Below are 17,734 nucleotides of genomic sequence, written 5' to 3'. Positions count from 1 at the left end.
CCACAAAGCATGGCTTCTGTAAACCAACAGTTGTGTTGAATTTATAAATCAGAATGTGGTTTTCCCGGTTAATCCCACACGTGGGTCCGCTTTGGAGTGGCACATTGTTATTCATAGGCAGATGAGGGAATGAGAGAGAACAACACACAGCACTGATAAAGACCAGAGAATAACAACGGGGCGAGAGACATGGCGGCATAATGAGAGCGTGGTAAAAAAATAAGCGATTCTATCCCGGTTTGTTAACTCGTGTTATATGTTGTTTGTGCTTTCATTAGGCATTCCACCATTGACATTTCTCTCGTCAAATCCACCGTCTCACTGGCAGAATATACAACAACCTCCGGGCCTTTTTGTAGTGCGTGTCAGGTAGCACGTCTTTAATCTACCCGGGGCTCTTTGTTGAACAGCAGCCTCACATCCCCTCCGCTCACAAAACGGGTCCCTTTCAAGCGAGACCTCCCCCCTTCTCGCCACCACCACCCCCCAGATGTTTTGATTAGCATCGACTCGTATGCTGGTCAGATCCCGGGATTAATGATGGATAATTTGCCTAAGGTTGGCACAGCACACCGCCACGCTGCCAGCCTTTGGACGCCATATGGGCTGAGGCAGCTGTTTTCATTACTCTCCCTTGCCCAGATGTGTCAAACAGGATGCCGACTTCAATCCACAGTCTTGCTGGCACTTGGTGGGGGGTGCCTACCACTGGCTTGGCAGCTAATTACTTTAATGTAGCGGAGGACACAGGCCCTGTGTGGTGTTACTCCCTCTTAGGTCGTTCTTCCTTTAAAGGCCCCTTCCACGAGCGGCTGAATGCCAGCTGTCATGCCTGTGCACAATGAGGCAAGATGGATAGGTAGTAGGTGAGCATCTGATGAGGTTAGCAGCGGGCACAGACCCAAGCCCCAGACCAGGGCCAGCGATGCCTCTGCTCGGGAACAATGGGGAAGGTCACGGCGATGCACCCCCAACCAGCCACCTGGCGCCGGCCGCGACGCGCCGCAGCTCAGCACACACGGATCTGCATGGGATAATCTAATAGACTGTGTTGCTCTGTTTGCCCCGCTCTCCCAGAGAGGGGAAAAAAAGAGGAAAATCTTTTGGATGCGCTGAATGCGGCGGTAATCCGAGCCGTGGAAATAAAGAGCCAAGTCACAGCCACGACCACACACACACACACACACACACACACACACATGCGCGCGCACGCGCACACACACACACACACACACACACGCACGCACGCACGCACGCACGCACACACACACACACACACACACACACACACACACACACACACACACACACACACACACACACACACACACACACACACACACAGAGTAAGGGTTGGCAGGGGAGCGAGTGTGCCAAGCGAGAGCAGAGAGGCGTGGGGGCCTGCCAAGCGTGTCAGATGGGTCTTCAACACGAGACTCCGCAGTACCACGGAACATGTGTTCAAGTTGTTCCAATTTCTGCAGGCCAGCGCCGCGTTATTGTTCGGTAATAAACCCTCCGATTTATCTTTGTTTGGAGCCTGTGTTCCACCGACGGACTACATCGTGTGTAAACGGCGCATAAAGCGCCGCCGTTCGCACGGTTCCCCGCCACTTGGACGCCGACGCCGTTCAAAAGCATCGGCGTCTGATCCAACATGCTATAGTTGGCCCCCAATGTGGCCCCTGTGTTCATCATGGGAGCCCCCGGTGGCGTCAATAGGTTTCATTAGGAGCGCAAAGGAAGGTCTACATTATCACTCAGTTATCAACACAAGCCCCCTGGCAGGGGCTGACATCATGTGAGGGGGCAGAGGGCCCTGTCGGCTGCTTTGATATTCCTGTCAATACCAAAACCCTCACCTTTTCCACACATGCACAATCCCACCACTAGTTTAATGATCAACAAGGGTGTGCTACGAGTCGATACGCAGCGGTGCTGTGGCACGGGGATGATGAGACGGACTATATTTGCTCCACGCCTGCAGGTGCACATGTTGCTGTGACATGCGAGGTGATGTGATTTGTTTGTTTGTTTCGTTGCCTTAAATCACTGGCAGGATGAGCATCTGTGCACTAGTGGGGATTACAGAGACGTAATAATAGGGCCCGGGAACGCGGTGCTACGGGAAGCACAGTGCAGAGGAGGGATGTCTCCTTCTAACGCGCTTGGCAGAGTCACCAGGGCGTTCTTTGTTGCGGCTGCTTTTGTTACGTATTGATCTGACGGTTGGATTACATGTTCAGCCTCCACTGGGGGTAGAAACAAAAAGATAAGGAAAGTGAGTGTTTAGCTAATCAAACACACTCCCTCCTGTACCAAGACCCCTTCTTCTGTTTTTTTATTTGGATGGAAAATAGAAAAGATAGTGTCCTTCGTGTGCAATAATCCTTAAAAGGCCATTAATAGTCACGTCTCTTATATAGGTTCTGGTTGCGAGAGCGCGTTTTTATCGCGGTAGTCTTCATACACCTTTGAGTGTGGAGGCGAGGGGGTCCCTCCCCCTCGCCGGTTCCCAGTGTTTGTGCAGAACTTCTGGCCCCGAAGCATCCTCTCTCCCATAGGAGCCCGTAATCCTCCTTAACATATGCAAAAGCTTGCAGGCTTGTGCGTCACTCTCTCTCAGGGACCGGGCACACTTGTATTGTAAAGCCAAATGCATTCTGTGTGGGCAGCTCCCTGCAAGTGAAGGGTACTTCGTAGTCACAAAGCCCCTTCTCACTCTAAGAGCTTTGACAAAGAAAGTCATTAGAAGTTTGGAGAGAACATGAAGAGGTGATATGATTCAGTGGGAAGACCTTACCGCACACCGCAATACGGTGGCAAAATGGGATAGGTGTCGATTAGAATCAGTCATAGCTGTTTATTTTTCCTTCTTCAAAAGAAGGATTAAGTTAGATATCTCTTTGACCTTTTATTATCTGTCAGCCATTAAGCATCCTCCTCCTTTTTTTTTGTATCTGTCTGTATGTGTGCTTGTTTGCCCGTGTGTCAAAATGTAGCAAATTCTGTCATCTTCACGTACGGAAAGCAACTCAAAAGAGATGGGGCAGCTCGGCAACGCTTTGATTTCATTTCACCTATGAAATTCCAATTTAAGAAAGAAGGACGGGAACATATTGTGCTCCTTCAGATCTAACTTTGTTGCCTCAAACTGGAAGATTGGATTTTCTTAATTAAATTAAACCCCTTGTTCACACACTCAAGGGGGCTATTGGCTGAAGGCAATGAGCAAAATGTGTCTGGGTCTGTTTTTTTGGACTCAAGGCTGGCATTATGCTGGTTTGTGAAGAGAATGAAATGTTTTGTTCTGCTTGGATTCCTTTTTTCCATTCCATTTGGACCGGGCTTTTTTTCCTTCTCCCCCCCCCCACTGGCTGTCCCTGCCTTCTTGTGAGCTCCTCTGTGTTGTGCCAGCATCAGCCCAGAGCCTCTCACCGAGGAAACGCTTTGATGTGTCCCACTGTGCCGCCGCCCCCCCTGGGCCCTGATTGGTGGATAGCAGGCAGGGCACTGGCAGGGCCAATGTGGGAGTGGATGGTGGGATGAAAGAGAGCCAGGGCAGCGAGGGGGCACCTGCACACAGAGTCTGGCCCCTGAGTCTGCTTCATCTTCAACTGCTTCCCTTGACTGCAGGCTGAACCCCGGTGTCAGCCACCATCACACGGTCGCTGTGACCCCTCTCTCCCCCTCTCCCACTCTCTCTCTCTCTCTTCTCACTCGCACTCCTTCTATCTTCCTATTTCCCCCCCCTCCCCTCTCTCTCTCTCTTCTCACTCACACTCCTTCTATCTTCCTATTTCCCCCCCCTCCCCTCTCTCTCTCTCTCACTCTCCCTTTCTCTCTTTTCCCTCTCTCTCACTCTCCATCTCGCCCCTCTGTCTTCTCACTAGCACTCCATCTATCTTCCTCTCCCCCCCTCTCTCTCTCTCTACCTCTCGCCCTCTCTCTCTCCCTCTCGCCCTCTCTCCCTCTCTCTCTCTCTCTCTCTCTCTCTCTCTCTCTCTCTCGCCCTCTCTCTCTCCCTCTCGCCCTCTCTCTCTCTCTCTCTCTCTCTCTCTCTCTCTCTCTCTCTCTCGCCCTCTCTCTGGATGTATCATGAGAGAGTGGAAGTTGACAAGTGACACGTGTGTTTGCGCTGTTCATTCCACACCGCCGTGCGATTGAAACAAGGTACAGTTAATTCTGAAATGAATAACCGCTCCGCTCTAAATAATAATAATAATAAATCATGTGATCATCTGACATGGTCAAAGCCCCAACAGCTTCATCAACACACGCTCCTAATTGAATTATCACTCCAGACAATGAATATGGAACAAATGCTGAACTATCACGCTTGATAGTATAAAAATATTATAAAACATGAAACTGCATGAATAGTGCTGAGACTGCGATAGAGGCAGTAGAGAGAGACGCCTGGACGGACACATCTGTCAAATGTAGCACTGGTCCCCTGCTCCAAGGCTTTGTGGGAATTTGATTAACCATAAAATGGTGCATTATGTCATTCCTATTTAGCCCGTTTAGTGTTGCCAGAAGGTCACGGTAAACGGAGCCTGTCTCCCCCTTATTGAGACGTCTCAGCAGCAATAAGGGTACTGTGTCAGCCCAGCTGTAGGTGCTGCAACACAGAGCAATCAGCTGCAGCCATGCTCTCAGTGCCATCACCTCGAGTCCTGGTCCTCCCTGTTGCACAGAGAGAGTGATGGAGGGAGAAGAGGGTTGGTTTGAGTGTTTCATACCCAAAGGACACCTGTTTTTGCATGATACTGCCAGTGCCACGCAAAAAAGTCCCGAAATCACCTGTAATGCTAATACAAAGGAGCCAATTGAATTGGCTGCTCATTCTAGAGAGAGAGGAGCAGAGATGTCCAATTAATAAGCTGAGGACTAAAGCTAAATCCTAAGTCTCTGAAACTGTCCTCAAACACGTCCATTAAAGTGAAAAGAGGCGTAGGACTAGCTCCGGTCTGTTATTGTAAGATCAACGAAAGATTTGCTCCTCTCTCCTCCTCTAAGTCCTCCAATTTATACAGGGCTATAAGACGATGAGGCAAATCCATCTTTTGCTTCAAGTAGAGATAATTTGGAGTGAGCCTCTAGCGCTTGTTCGGTATTGTAGAATGCAATTAACTTCAGGGTGAAAGATCGTGCTATGTTTGTTTGAGTTTGTGCGTATTCACATTGAATAACTTCACATGTGTGTGTGTGTGTGTGTGTGTGCGTGAGTGTATGTGTGAGTGTGCACATGTGTGTATGTGTGATTGTGTGCTTGTTCGTGTATATTTGTGCGTGCGTGTGTGTGTGTGCGTGTGCGTATTTGTTCATGAGCATGTGTATGTGTAAGGATGTGTGTGTATGTAAGTGCATGCGTATATGTATTTGTGTATATGTTCGTGCGTGTGTGCATTTGTGCATGTGTATGTATTTGTGCATGTGTGGGTGTGTATGTGCACGTATGTGCATGTGTATGTATTTGTGTGTGTGTGTGTGTGTGTGTGTATGTGCATGTGTAAATGTATGTGCGTGTGCGTGTGTGCGTGTGTGTGAGCGAGTCTGTTTGTTTTGCGTTGAGACAAAGATGGTGTTCATGTTGATCCTGGGTTTGCATCACTGTATTCTCCGCGGGGGGGCAGGTCGGGTTGTGACCCCGTGTGTATACGCTGCCGGCGTTCAGCAATGTTCCCGCTCTCACAGCACACTATATGATTAAAAATGTTTGCTTTCGGAGACCTGTTTGGAGGACAGAGATCTCAGCTGACCCCGGTGTAAATGCAGTTGTTGCGTGAGTGACCCGCTTGTAAATGAGGGTCATGGTTCAGGTGCCAGAGGTCACCAGAGGTCGGCCCTTTTTGTACACGAGGGCACCTCAGTGGCGGCCGCCTCTTCGACCCCTGAATGCTGAACGTGCATCCAATTGTGTTAGGGCCGATAACGCACGGAGCCGCGGCGGCAGAGGGGTCACCTCTGGGCCTGTTGAGACGGGCAAGGTGACAGGCGGCCGATTTCTAAGCCAATAGAACTCAAAGAGCATCTGTCAGATGTCTTCCGCAGGACTGTTGGCTCAGCAATCACAGCCGTGCTGTTTATAGACACGTGGCTCTGTGTGTGTGTGTGTGTGTGTGTGTGTGTGTGTGTGTGTGTGTGTGTGTGTGTGCGTGTGTGTGTGTGCGTGTGTGTGTGTGTGTGTGTGTGTGCGTGCGTGCATGCGCTTTGTACAAAGGACAGGTGTGTTTTAATAATAAACAATATCAATAATAATGTATATTTGGAGCAACATTCATCAAATGGAAAGCGCACAAACCTCTGTGCTCCAATAGGTCCTGCTTTTGGGACTCTAACTGGAGCGCCGTTCTGCGGTCGACCAGACACTGCAGACGGCTACAGCCCTCCACGCCTCCGACTGGGCCGGGGGGATTTCCAAGCTAAGCATCAGAACGCACATCGCTTAGGGCAGCTCCCAGACGCTGTGCGCATGCAGCGTGTTTGGCTCCACCACAGCTCACTGCAACGGGTTCGTCTGAGTGGAATCAAGCCCACAAGGCCGCCGTGCCGGGGGCTTTACCGGACCCAGATCAATGGAAGGCTGCATTCTCGCTGAGCGACCAACCTGCAAGGGCAAATACAGTACGTTGGGGTGGAAGCGCGGGGGGGGGGCGGGGGGGGGGGGGGGGGGCTGTAGGAGGGGGTGGGTGGCGGGAGTCATTGATAGGCTTAGGGTATGTATGTGTATGTGTATGTGTATGTGTCGCCTCCTTTAATCACGCCCAGCCTCCCACCCCCCCCAAACAGCAAACACTGGGTGTCAAGTGAAGCGTTTCAGGCAGCCAGGCCTTTCAGACGGGGACAAAGGGTGGGAGAAGCTGTGGGACTCTGGGCCGGCCCTCTCATTCGGTGAATGCCTCTCAGTTCTCCAGTGGAGCTCAGAAGGCCTTTGCCCTCCCAGCTGTAAAATTGGCTGACAGGGAGGCTCTGAAGTCCCGCAGTACTCCTGCGAGTCCGGACCCAACTCCCGCATTTATTCAGGCTGGTTGACCCACGCACTACTCCACGATATCACACGCAGGGACGGCCTGCTCTTTAATCGTCCTTTAAGGAGAGTCAAAGTGTTAACCTGCTGTATAAATATATACACAGGCATACAAGGATGAATAGTTAGTTCAGTGGTTATTGTGTGAAATAAAATTGGAACCAAAGATAAGTAAATAAATAAACAGGCTACACCTCTATATTTGTGATTCACCAAAATATTAAGTTCAATTAAACTATTTTAATTTAAATATAAATGTATTCTTTTTTTAAAAAGGAATGTGATAGTTCCTTCAACTGTATTGTGTTTAAAATACTTGATTAAGATGTACTATACTACATAGTCAAAAGTTTATCAGAAAGTGTATTCTCCTATTCTTCTTACCTATTCAGAATAGATTTGGATTTTTTGTTTAGTACATGAACCACTTCAAAAGGACAGTGAGTAAGACCTATTTTCATCTCCCTCTTTCATACCCCTCCCAACAGCCAGCCAGCCCTCTGTACTTCTACCGCTGATGTTAAACCCACACCGATTCAGAAGAACATCAAACAGAAAGGAAAGATTGGGTCCATTTGTAAATGTATGAAACGGACTAACGATGGAGTCACGGCGCCGGGGCCCCGGACACGTTGAGGAGCCGCCAGGGAGAGAGGCAGCGGTGCGGGCGACAGGGAGCAACAAGCAGCACGTCACCTGGCCATGTTGGGGACATGATTCAGAACACTCTGCTTCCATCACGACCCGTGGCCCTCTCCCTGTCAGCGAGAGAGGAAAAAAGAGAAGGGAAGGGAAGGGATTGTAACTTTGGCCCTATTGTTTAACAGCTTTCAAAGACAGAGGACATAGAAATTATTCTGAAGAGCAGGAGGCTCACGGTGTAAAATGACCTTTAACTGCACTTCCTTAGCTGAATCTCATCCAATTAGAGGACTGTATATTTTCCCTAATAGCAGCTGATGAGGCAGGGCGTATGAGCGAGCACGCCCGCGCGGCGTTGCTATGCAGCGAGATGGCTGCTGAGCACCGGAGCAGCGCTGGGGAATAAGTGAGCAGAGAGCTTTAATTTGATAGGGTTAGAATCCTGCAGGCTCCGGGGTTGGGGTCACAAGGAGCTCGTCTCACACTGAATATGAAGAAATCAGAAGTAAATTGCTTACATCTGCTGCCAGTGGCGGTGGAGACGGTGATTGGCTCCCAGAGGTGGGCGCTATCTCAGGCAGGCAGTGGGAAGGGGGGCCTGGTTGCAAAGGAGGCTTGTAATTGGAGTAATTCGGCATTAATAGATGTTAAAAAATTCTCCAGGCAACTGTTAGAGGATTGCTGTTGTGAGAACCTTGATGTCACACATATCACACAAATATATATATATATATAAAAATATTGTACATAAACGTATCGGGTTTTTTTTGTGCATTTGCATGTGTGCGTGCTTGCATGAGTGTGTGCGACTGTGCGTACATGTATTCCATGTTAACGTTTGTACACATCACATACATATAGCTAGGATGTCAGAGTATTTATTTTCCTAAAACAAGCACGGTTTATTTAAAAGCACTAATACGTTTGTAACACCGTCAAGTTATTTTGCTGGGCTGCAGACACGTTGTATCTTCCTGTTATCAGCATGCGTGCTGCCGCGGCGTGTTCCTCGCGACAGATCCAACATTCGGGACTGCGTCCAACACAAAATGAGACAGGCTGTGAAATATCACGAATGCTCCGGCAAGTGACACTTCATTGAAAGGTCTTTGTCACCAATTATGTGTCGATTAAGAAACAGTCAATCAGTCAGTGTGCAAATAGCTAACCCTCCCAGGGCCGGCTATTGACAGGACGCCGTCAATAGTCCATGTGATATGATTGAGCTGTTAAGGAACTGTGTCCCCACCACATGGGAAGAAATCACTGCCACCGCCCACAAGGAAAAACACTGGTGCAGCTTAGTTGCAGTGATTGACCAAATATATTAAAATAAAATAAGAGTGCTTTTAGATAAAATTGGATATTGGCAGGGCACTGCTGCTTTGATTTACCAGATAATTAGTTCACAACATTAAAGTAGTAATTCCTTTGCCCTGCAAAATAAAAAAAGCTTTAGTTTGTTGTTGTCGGACTGGAGTGTTGTCCTTTGTTGTCTTGTGTTGTGCAGTGCAAAATATTTACAGCTACTCCCTTTGCCAAGCCCACCGTGAATTTGAGACAAATGCTAAAGCTGAAACTAAACGAAGATGGACATTACAATGACGTGGTAACTTTGTAACGGCAGCATCACTTGTCTAGACAATTCTTATCAACCTGTCCCCGCAAACGGTCTATTATATTATGTTGCCATTTTGAGGCAAATGACTGCACAACGGCTGTATCATCAAACCACATGCACAAACACATTAGAATTACTGCCGTTGCTCTGGTCTAGAGTGACATTCTGAGTCATGTAGGAAGCACGCTTTAGAGATAATGGATGGTGCTAAAGTACAGTCTGAGCAGCCATCATAACCACGGCAGGAGTACAATACAACAGTCTTGATGAAAGGGTAGGAGACATGCAGAGGTTATTTAGGACTCGAAATAGAGTTCTAAATATATAACATGTATTCTCCATTGTCATGCATTTAACTGAGCACTTGTTCTTTGCGTCTTATCAGACAATGAAGACATGAATAGTAGAGTTCAGACAGGAGTAGTCAGGGAGAAGATTCTGAAATGAACGACTGATCCTGTGATATGACATTTGCCTTTGCAGGGATGTTGCCATGGATGTGTGCCTCATGTTCATGACGAATGGAGCAGGGGGAAACAGCCTCTTAATACGGTCATGAGGTGCACTGACAGTGATAACACGCCTCAAATCCGGGGATTCCTCGCCTCAAAATGCATATGATTTGCCTCAGCCACGGCCATTAGGTAGATAAGTGCATTTTTTTTCCATCATTGTTTTCTTTTTTCATTGGGGAGGCGAGGCTCTCATGTGGGGAACAGAGAGAGAGAGCGGTGAGCGCACCGCTCACCATCTCCGGGTTCTCCAGCACCGCGGCCGTAATGACCAGGACACACTCACTTAGGGAGCCGCTCCATCTCGCATCTCGTTACCGACAAGAGCCAGTCTGGAGCTCGCTGGTGGGGTGGCGCCACGGTGAGTCAGAGACCAACCAAGTCGGGGGGGGGGGGGGGGGGGGGGGGGTGCTGCATGTCACAGATGGAAACTTGCGGAAGGTGCTGACCCGAGGGCCGTGTAAATATACTGCAGAACCCTGGATGTTGTTCATGGTTCTAGGAGAGGGACGCACATCATTCAGCCAATTGCACAGATTCTGAGATTTTTTGTGGGAATCGTTTTTTTTGAGCACTACATTTATATCTTCATACATATTCCAAACATATTTAATATTTAAGTCGACCCAGCACTGCAGACAAGATTTTTTTCTGGATGAATTTCTTAACATATATTTGTTGTTATCGGTCAAAAAATAAGAAATAGATAATAATTAAAAGTGCAGCTTGCTCCAGCTCATAAATCACGGGTGGGGTTCCAGCTGAGGGAGCTCAATAAGCCGTCCCTTATAACATTGGCCGGTGGTGATGGGAATATCTGGGGTCAATCGGGGTGACATCGTCTTCTTCAACAGGAAATTAGCTTTTTTGTGGGGCTGTGTTCCCAAGGTAATGAGCAGTGTGTGTGTGTGTGTGTGTGTGTGTGCGTGTGCGTGTGTAGGTGTGTGTGTGTGTGTGTGTGTGCGTGTGCGTGTGTAGGTGTGTGTGTAGGTGTGTGTGTAGGTGTGGTAGGTGTGTAGGTGTGTGTTGGTAATCTCTGCTAATATTGTTACAATCACTCGATTAATTATTAAAAACAAGCATGTGGCAACATTGTTAAAGACCATGGATGGCACATTCACCTGAAGAAGCTTCGTAGAGGGGGGAAAGCTTTGTTATGGTGCAATGTTATCGTATTAATAAATAATACAAAATCCAGTCGACATGGTACATTAAAAAAGCTCTGCAACTTACCTTTGCAATGTAGGCTGACCTCAGAGAAATAACCCTTGCCCTATGGGTTCAAAGGTCATTGTTCAATTTGTCAACGACTGTGTTGTGTGGTGCACATCTTCATTATAATTCAAAACCTGTATTTATAATTTTCATGTTGGGGGTCGAGTTAAAAGTGGGTTATTTTAAGGGATAATTCCATTCATTTTAATCCAGAACATTCCTGCACCGAAGCAAGGTCATATCTCAGCATCTTTGTGGAGCTGGTGACGATAAGCGGAGGAATATCAAGTCCAAATATGCAAATGAATGCTCCATATTGTATAACCACATGCATCTGGCATGATTGGGCAGTGTAGGACAAATTGTCCTCAGCCAAGACAATTTGCTACTCAGCAAAAGCTAATGTTGAACAGTGCAGCCCTGTGCATGATTACCATGACAAAGGTGAGCGGTGAGCGAGAGGAAAGGAAAGAATAAATGTTGAAATTAAGAACTCGTCTTCTGGTGGCGCCACCAGTTTCCGACTTCCGTCAACGGAATAAGGATTTACTGTGAAAAAATCACAGGCAGAAAGGCCACTGTTCTTTTAAGACGGTGTAAATACGTTATTCATACAATGCTAATTCCACTCTGCCATTTTGATCACGTCATTCCCTCTGGAAAATTGCAATTAAGTTTGGAGAGATAAAACATGCCAACTGCTCTGCATTTCAAGGCTTGATTGGCCTATCAGCTCGTCTGTACGCCGCCATGGTTTTCATCACTGTTAATTGATCCTTTCTTTAATTAATCTGGAAAGGAAAGCCCGTATCTCTATCCCGTCTGATCATGCGCCCTGTCTGTCATAGCAGCACAATAAGAGAGCCCTATCCGTACACCGCCTCTAACTCTCCCTTAGCCTCTCGCTGTGGCTCTCTGCCAAAGGGACAATTTATGGTTTGCACATCCAAAGGAGAGTCGTCTCCTCTCCATGGAGTTCAAAGGGGCCCGGCAGGCCGGTTTGAACCCAGTCACACCTTGCTTTGGTCCAGGGTGCCAGCGGCTGAAGTGGTGGTCGCGCCCGTCGGCGATACTACACCAGTTATGCGTGGTTATTGGGTCCCCTGGTCTTGTCATCCACTTTCTTTTGTTGCTAATACAAGCACCAATGACTTGTTGCGTTTTGGAATGAGACAGTATTTCCTTTATTGAATTAGTGTCTGTGTGTGCACGAATCTAGTCTCACTCAAATCGACATGAATAAAAAAGTATTAAAAAAATTAGGAAAAAGGTTTGAAGTGATAGTATTTTTTTCAGCTTTTTGACATTTGGAGAGAAATAGCCATGAATAAAATGGTCTCAAAAAAAATATTCTGCATATAAGATGGCTATTACACATTTATGAATGAAAGACCTACATGATAAGTAAGAAGCATTGTCTTCTTCCACGAGGAACATTGTTCAGCTCTATTTCTTAGGCGTTTTGGCAGTTGCTGTGTGATTTTGACAGATCTACCTGCTGTAATGGTCGCCTGTAGGAGGTGTGAAGCAAGGTCTTAACACTTGCCTTTATGCTATGAATGTGTGGTTAGGGTTAGGGTTCCTTTTGTGCGCCCAGTTAAAGTTACAATTGGACCATAAAGCGTTTCTCCCTCTCTCTCTTCCTCCCCCCCTCCCCCCAACAGACTGTAAAGAAATGGATGGGAGGCAGCTGAGAAATGAACATGTGAGAATCTGTTTCTGTCTAATTAAATCTACAGCACAGCCCCAAGACTCCCTCTGCCAAGCGCCTCCATCCAACCGTCTATAGCTGCGTTCTATGGTAGCACACTGCCACCTATAGGTCAACATGTGAAGTTCACTCGCATTTCTGCCGTTAAACCTCTGCTGCCTTTCCCTCTGATTATTGAAAAGAGAGAAAAAACGTTGCTGGAAACCATTAAGTGCCGATGGTGTCTTCTATTGGGATAAAACACACTACTTTAGTCTCTTTTGATGCTTTCTTTATTTCTATTTGTACAACACATAGCAACCTCTAAAGGCGCAAATCATCCGAGTAGGAGCAGTGCGACCCGAGATTGTGTGTGTTATCATGGCAGAGTGTATTTTATTTTGTGTAGTTGGTATTTTTTCTCTTTTTCTTCTTCATCTATTCTGTGTGGCGAAGCTCCATTTGTTGTTGTTGCTCTTGAGAACAAAGCAGCAGGAGAAGAAGTGGCAGCTGGAGGAGCAATTTTTGTGCATCAAGGGCTGTTGAGAGTTCAATTATTTATCTTGTGAAGTGGTCCGAGGATGCGGTCAGCTCGGCTCATAATGCGAGAGAGAGGACATGTGAGACAGAGGATGTTGCTGCGATTTCACCCCGAAAAGAAAAATAAAGAAGAAGACTGCTCAAGCTTGTTTCCAGAACCGCAAAACTCCCACGGCCCCCTTGTGCAGTTCACGAGGAAGGACTGGGTCATTCTTCATATGCATGGTCAGGGTGGAAGACCCTCAACGTGGATAACAGCAGGATAATCCCACCGGACCAAACATAAAGAGTATGATCAGAATGGTTACATTCAATTAATTTATCATTACATTATGTTTTCTACATTTGAGCAAATATTAGAATAAGATAATATCAGGTAGAATAACGTTTATTATTAACATCATGATACAGTAAAGTATTATGAATAAGAATGTTTCAGGTATTGCATTGTAGAAAAAGCTTCACTATACCATGTGCTTTACATTAGGCTAGGATGAAGTGCTAACCTAGTTACAAAAACCAGTGCTTCCACAAAGCCTGCAAATGTTTCTGTTCAAACTCTTTCCATCTAAAATATAATAGCAGCGTTAAGAATACATAACTCTTGTAACCAATATACCTAAATATATTTTTTCCCAAGACAGAGTAGAGTGTCAAAGTATAAAACGGAGCTGTGGAAATTACCAGCAATTTCTACAATTGTGACAGATCCTAAATCCATCACTGCAGATACTACTCCACCAAACAGATCACTTTCACAATGCCTGTTCATGTCCATCCATTTCTCTCAGTCAAATGGACTCTAGAGAAGTGACTGATTTTCCACTGAACTCGATAATCCATGGACAGACTGGGTTTAAGCCATGGAGCTGCACTGCGCGCATGTAACACCATTAAATCACCTCAAATGTCTCCATGATTCAATCTCTCCCACAGAGGACGACAAGTGAATTGAATTTCCCAAAGTGGCTGTCCATTTCCTCCCCTGAACGCGACGGACGGCGATGTTTCAGGAGAATTCAAATCCACTTTTGCAATCACTTTGCTCTCATATTATATCAGAGTTTTAGTAAAAAAAGAAAGTTACAGCACGTTGGCTGTTGTTTTTTTCATCTCTCTAAGTAACATTTAAGATTGCATTTCCTTTTCACCATGTGCCGAGATGTGTTGAAATTACCCTTGCTTTTTTTTCTCTCTGTGTGTTTGAAAGCTTTTCATTTTTGGGGGGGGGGGGGGCATGTTTTTTTCTCCCTCCATTCCTGGTCAAGGATATCTTTTATGCTAAACCAGAGCAGCCTCCCTCCCTCCCTGGCCCCAAAGTGCTCACAGAGCAGCCAGATGAGACTCTGGCCTGCATGCTGCAGCCTGTCAGCCATGCACAACAGCACAACGCCGCTCAACGGCCGTGACTCCTCCACTGACCCCCTCTCCCGCTCTTGGCTGATGCTGTTGGTGGTGGTGGTGGTGGTGGTGGAGGTGGAGGGGGATGCATATCTTAACAGGTTTAATGTACTTGCGTACCATTAAGGTTATGTTATCAGATGATATGCTGGCCTGCTGTTTGTTTGACAAATGCCCCGCAGGGTAGGTGTAAAAATAACAATGGCAGTCTCCTTCAGTGATCCTCAAAGATGTTTGCTATTGTACACCTGCTCTCTGCCGGTTCACCGCTAATGCCTTTGCGTGTAACGGCAGAGTCAGGGAGAGGCACGGGGCGAGAGGGTAAACTACTGTGTCAGATGTACCGTGGCTGTTGATTCAGGGTGCTCGCTGCGGCGGCGGCCGTGCGGTCAGGGGCGGAGCGGAGGCCTGGAGGAGGCCCTGTGCAGCCACTGCTTCCCAAAGCGAGACAGTAATTAGTGCAAGCGTGACATTGAGGTTTTCTGAAACAGGGGCACACTTTGCGCGTGTCTATCTTGATGATAACAGTACATCCTTCTCATGATAACAGTCCCACGGTCCCCTAAGTGTGAGCACCATAATAATTTGTTAGTCAAGAGCCCCCCCCCACCCCCCCACCCACCCACCCCGCCTCCAACCCCTCCCACCCCCAACCACTGCAGCTGTAGATAGAGCCAGGCAGACGATGCACATATAGGCTGGGGATCCCTTATTCCCTCCGACAGACTGGGCCTGTTTGCTACCTGCTTAATCCCCGGCATTTTAAAATTGTGTTTGGAATAAACTGACTGAAGGGAATAGGGAGCCGCGGCGCGGGAGAGGAAATGGAGAGCTCTTTAGCTGTGATTGGCAGGTCTCGACGGCTGAGCGTCTCTCTTCCCCGTGAAAAGGCATCTGCCTGGACTCATAGTGGGACTCCCTGTTTCAGAGTGTGGCGAAAAAGGCATTGTCCTAATTACCCCCAACCCACCCACACACTCACCCACAACTCTCCTACTCACACACGCTAACACAAAAACACAATTAATGGTAAGCGATTATTTACTAGGGCGGGGGAGGTGGGGGGTGTGTGGGTGTGGGTGGGGCATCCAGGGGAGAGAGACAGACAGTGGTCCTGAGAGACCCCCACGTCTGTCATCGGGGGGGGGGGGATGGCCCCGGCAATCCAATTAAGGCTGAGATGTGTCAGCCTGTGAGTGGTTGGTTGACGGTGTCCATCATCCAACAATCACATTCTCCCTCCCCGGGTTTTTTTTTCTGTTTTTCATTTTAATCCAATGAGACAAAAGAGATACCGACGCGACATGGGGAGAAGCGCAGAGCTCGCCAGACCACCAGTATCCCCCCAACCCTCCCCCAACCCTCCCCCGTCCGTCCCCCTCAAAACAAAAGCCACAATTTGAACGTATTGGACGTGTTTATTGGTGAGCTGAAGCTGGACGAGATGCAGACGTGTGATAGCGTTTCCTTTCGGGGGTATTTTTAGTCTAGTGGTAGCAGAAGGTGTTTTGTTACCGCTGGTCCACGTCCGTCTACCTGGGGGGTTTGGACTGAAGGTTGTTGGAACGAAGCATGAAGATAGGGGAGGGGGGCCGGGGGGGGGGGGGGGGGGGACCCAGGGGTGGGAGGGAGGGGGTGGGGAGAGGGGTGGGGAGAGGGGTCGTTGTGTGTGTGGGCGACAGGGTAGTATTCCTGGTGCCTCCTTTGGACGTGGACCCCGTCATAGACCCTCTGAGCCGGTGAATGGGGGGGCTACCTTCTGGGGTCCCTGCAGGTCAGCGGGCAGGTGGGAGGGAGACGGAGCAGAGAGAGCGAGGGCAGGAGGTGTGTGTGTGTGTGAGTGTGTGTGGGGGTGGGGGGGGGGGGGGATCTGCATCTGGGTTGAATTAGAGGAAGGAAATACGACAGGGCCTGGAAAGTTTTTCTTTGGGATCTGGAAGGCAGATCGTCTTTCCTAAGGGCCTGCAGGTTAGGGTGTCAGCAGGGGTTGCTGTATGTGTGTGTGTGTGTGTGTGTGTGTGTGTGTGTGTGTGTGTGTGTGTGTGTGTGTGTGTGTGTGTGTGTGTGCGTGTGCGTACGTGTGTGGGGGTGTGTGTATATGCATGTGTGTGTGTGTGTGTGTGTGTGTGTGTGTGTGTGTGTGTGTGTGTGTGTGTGTGTGTGTGTGTGTGTGCGTACGTGTGTGGGGGTGTGTGTGTGTGTGTGTGTGTGTGTGTGTGTGTGTGTGTGTGTGTGTGTGTGTGTGTGTGTGTGTGTGTGTGTGTGAGGAGCAGGTGCCCCCCCACTCTCTCTACTGTTCTCTACTGTTGCTCAGAACGCCTCAAACTGTCATGCGTCTGGTGTGGTGTCACAGCACGTTTACCCCTAAGTGATATTCGATGACTTTGACAGATTCCTGTGCTCCGCTTTACCTTTTATGGCATCGGCCTGACGCTTACACCAAACTCAAAATATATATCACGACAAAAACAAAGAGAGACTAAATAAATCAAATTGAATCATTGTAACTGCCTTGCATTATTATTATCAAATTTTATGTTACCTAATGGTGAATGTGGGAACATGCCCACAGTGTAAAACCATGAATGGTTGATTTAACACTGCCTGGACACTTATTGGAAACTGTTCTATGGGAGAGGAAGGGACTGACTAAATGCTTGATGGAGCCAAGACTTACAACGTCTCCTTTACAGCTAGATAATTCCCCCTATGGCTCCTTTGTATTCCCCGTCTCGGTCTGCATGTTTCCCCTGCTATGCATGATATACCAGCAACTGACACGGTGGAGAATTTATTCCGCACTACGTTAAGTAATAGAATAATCACTGAATTAGCTGGGAAGTATATATTAAGCTCACATTAGCGTCAAAACTAGGCAAATGGTTTGGATGAAATTAGAGAGCGATGCAACTTGGACTAGCTTGCTGTATCGTATTGCTCTTGGCATCTCGTGGCACAATGAAGTGGCAGATCTATTTTCCACATCATTTCTTTGCATCTCAGTCTCTCTCTCTCCCTCGCATTGTTATCGTCAAAACAATGCAGTCAGTGATATGACCATAAGCATTGTCAAAACGTTA

The sequence above is a fragment of the Gadus macrocephalus genome, chromosome 9 (assembly GCF_031168955.1).
Source record: "Gadus macrocephalus chromosome 9, ASM3116895v1".
NCBI lineage: Eukaryota > Metazoa > Chordata > Actinopteri > Gadiformes > Gadidae > Gadus > Gadus macrocephalus.
Note: the sequence above shows the minus strand (reverse complement) of the source record.